The sequence below is a fragment of the Chrysochloris asiatica genome, unplaced genomic scaffold (assembly GCF_000296735.1).
Source record: "Chrysochloris asiatica unplaced genomic scaffold, ChrAsi1.0 scaffold00050, whole genome shotgun sequence".
Lineage (NCBI taxonomy): Eukaryota > Metazoa > Chordata > Mammalia > Afrosoricida > Chrysochloridae > Chrysochloris > Chrysochloris asiatica.
Genome location: NW_006408568.1, coordinates 12,253,600 through 12,257,458, shown reverse-complemented (window position 1 = coordinate 12,257,458; position 3,859 = coordinate 12,253,600).

Here is a 3,859-nt window from a genome sequence, read left to right as displayed (position 1 = left end):
TATTTGCTCTGTGGGCTGTGAACTGGGAAGCCCACCATTCTGTCCCATACTCTGACTCTCAATTCTGCTGCTGCTCCTCTGCCCCTCCTCCAGGACCACAGCGTTCTGTCCCTGGGTTGAGGATGTTCAATGTGCAAGGTCTTGGGACACGCTCCACTCTTGACTCTTCTTTTTTGATGACAGCGAGAACCTCCTCCTGCTTCTGAGAGGACTCATTTTAAACACACATTAAAGTTCCCACTTTTTACAATCACAATTAACTCTGTTAACAATCACAACTGTATCACATTATCCTATCAGCATCTTCTCCCACCTTCTCTTACCCAGGCCCAGCAAAACAAAGACATTTATTTGGTAGGAGTTACAGACTATACCTAGAAGACATATTAAATAATCCACTACACTGCAAAATCTAACTGTATAATTCTCAGATAGTGACAAGGTACTGGAAAAAATAAAGCAGTTATAGCAAAAATGTTGTAGGCAAAGTAGATGGGTGTGGGTTGTAGTTGTTGTTGTTATAGTTCCGACTCATCGCAATCCTGTACAGGGTTTCTGATGCTGTAAATCTTTACAGGAGCAGAAAGCCTCATCTTTCTCCCGCAGAACAGCTGGTAGTTTTGAACTGATGATCCTGAGGTTAGCAGTCCAATTCATAACCACTACGTGACCAGAGCTCCTTAAATGGATGTGGTATTTATATAATAAAGGCACAGAGATGATGCCTTTATAATGGGAAGCTGGACTTCTGATGTGGTGCTGTAAGACAAGTACTGGACTGCTAACCTGAAAGTCAGCAGTTCAAACCCACCAGCCACTCCTCAGAAACCCTATACAGGGTCGCTATGAGTTGAATCAACTCAATGGCACTTAACAACAACAGCAACAATGGAAAGCTTCCTTGATAATGAGAACTGTTGAACTGAGATCTATAGTAAGGTGTGAATCATGGGATTTTTAGGGGAAGAGTATCTGAGAAGAGAGAACAGTAATTGAAATGACCTATAAGTGCTTTTGTGTCCAAGAAACACCAAGGTCTCTCATAAAGCTGCAAAAAGGAAGGACTGAGAGAGATGAGCTCAAAAGGCAAATTGACATCAGATTATGGTTGGTCTTATAAGAATAACTTTGGCTTTGACTCAGTGTGAATTTAAAAACCATTCAAGGAGTTTTATCTGATTTACTTTATTAAGGAATCACTCGATATTTACACTAATACATCCGATGCTTGTCACATATGTGTATTTAAACTTAAATTAATTAAAAATCAATAACATTTCATTTTTTTCTCCAGTCACATATTTCAATAGCTCAATAGTTACAAGTGGTTATTAGTGTGCCTCTATAGGATTGCCCTGGACTGCTAGCCACAAGGTTGGTAGTTCAACCCCACCAGCCATTCCTTGGAAATTCTATGTTGTTGTTGTTTTTAAGTGCCATTGAATCAGTTCCAACCCATAGCAACCCTGTATATGGTTTCCAAGGAGCAGCTGGTGAGCTTGAACCATCAACCAAGGGTCATTATGAGTCATGACTGACTTGATGGTACTCACCAGCAACCTTATTGAACTGTGTAGACATATACTATTGCTATCATCACAGGAAATCTTACTAGACAGTACCTATCCAAATGCCGAGTGGATGATATACTGGGGGGGTTAAGAGTAGAGTCAGAGAGACCAGATAGAAGGTTCATAAAATAATCCACATAATGATGGGTTAAAAGTGTGAAGGTTGTAAGAAGTGGACCAATTCTAGACCTATTCTGAGAGCAGAGGTGACATGATGCTTTGATGGATTGGGTAAAATGTGTGAGATGAAGCGAGCACCAGTTTCACTATGATGTCCTTGTCCTGAACAAATTTCTAGTGATGCTGGTTTTGACTGAGACGCAGACTTCAGGAGAAACAAGCTGGCAGCAAAACCAGAAGCTCAGTTTCTGACATGTTCAGTTAGAGATGATTAATCAAACTTACAGAAATTATGAGGAAACAGTTAAAGCTGGGAGTCTATGAAAATATAGGTCTTAGGGTAGGTCTAGGATTGTTGTTATTAAGTGCCATCGAGTCAGTTCTGACTCATAGTTATCATGTTTAGGGTTTCTGAGGAGTAGCTGGTGAGTTTGAACCACTGACTTTGCAGTTCAACCCAAACTTGCAGTCCAGTGCTTTACCCCACAGCACCATACCAGTCTAGAATAGAAAATAGCAATTTATGAGACTTCGTCTTACAGATGTATTTAAAATCATGGGTATGAAGAGATCACTTAGGAATGAGATCAGATAAACCAGAAATGAGGTCTGAGGACTGAACCCTGGAGCACGTCAATATTACAGGTCAAGGTGATGATGCCAAGGAGAGCAGCCTGAGAAGTAAGAAACTCAAGAGAGATCTTAAAAAGCCAACTGAAAATTAGGTTTCAAAGAAAATTAATGAACTGTGGAAGGTTACTGATGGGTCAAAGGGGATATACACCATTAGCTTTAGAAATTCATGACCCTGTCTTAGGGTGTTTTGATAGACTGGTGTGCAGGAAAGCCTTACTGGAATGTGACACAGAAAGAGACGAGAAAAACTGGAATAGTGTTTCATACTGTCTCCTATTTTGCTAAGGTGGTGTTGTTAAGTGCCATCAAATTCCAACTTAGATCGACTCTTTATAGGGTCTCCAAGGAGTGGCTGGTGGGTTTTAACCATCAACTTTTCAGTTAGCAGACCAGTGCTTATCCTACAGCACCACATCAGCACTCCATTTTCCTAAGTATGAAACGCTAATTCTATCTTTGTTGTCACCGTCTTCTTCCAAGTTTTTCTGTTTTACTTTTGTTCTTCTTGACAATCAATGCAGTCAGTTTCATAGTGATTTATTTCTTTTAACAGCTCAATCTTTCATTTAAGGAGCCCTGGTATCATAGTGGATTATGAACTGGACTGCTAACTGCAAGGTCAACAGTTCAAATCTACCAGTTGAGGGAGAAAGATGAAACTTTCTGCTCCTGTAAAGAGTTAAAGCCTTTGAAACCCTATAGGGTCAATATGAGTTAGAAGCAACTCAATGGCACACAACCACTACCACCACCACCACCATCTTTCATTTGTTCTATGGCCAAATCATCCAAATTATCCCTCACAACCCCTTCTATCCCAAGCCCTGGAGAAGTGCAAGGATGCAGAGTTGGCCAACTCCATTGGAGTGCCCAACTTTAGCCACTCAGCTACAGGGATCCTGAACAAGCCCAAGACTCGAGTGCAAGCCTGTTTGCAATCAGGTAGGCCTTCCTAAACCCTACGGATTAATGCTTTCTTTTCTTCACATCCTCTTTCCCCTGAAACTATGTCTGATATACCCTCATCCTATCCATCTCAAGTTTTTTAACTAGAAGATATCAGAGTAGAACTACTGTCAAAAAATTCATTGTAGGATTGTTGTTGTTGTTGTTAGGTGCCATTGAGTCAGTATCAACTCATAGTGACCTTATGCACAGCAGAACAAAACAATGTCCGATCCTGGGCCAAACTCACTACTGTTGTCACACTAAGTCCATCAGTGCTGCCACTTGGCCAATCCATCTCATTGGGGGGTCTTCCTCTTTTTCTCTGACCCTCTTTCTTACCCAGCATGACATCCTGGTCCCTCCTGACAATATATCCGAAGTATGATAGGAGAAGTTTGGCCATCTTGGCCTCCAAGGAGCACTCTGGATGCACTTCTTCCAGAACAGATCTATTGGTTCTTTTGGCAGCTCATGGCACTTTCAATATTCTTCTCCAACACCATAACTCAAAAGCATCAATTCTTCTATGGTCTTCCTTATTCAGTGTCCAGCTTTTGCATGTATATGAGGTTATTGAAAATACC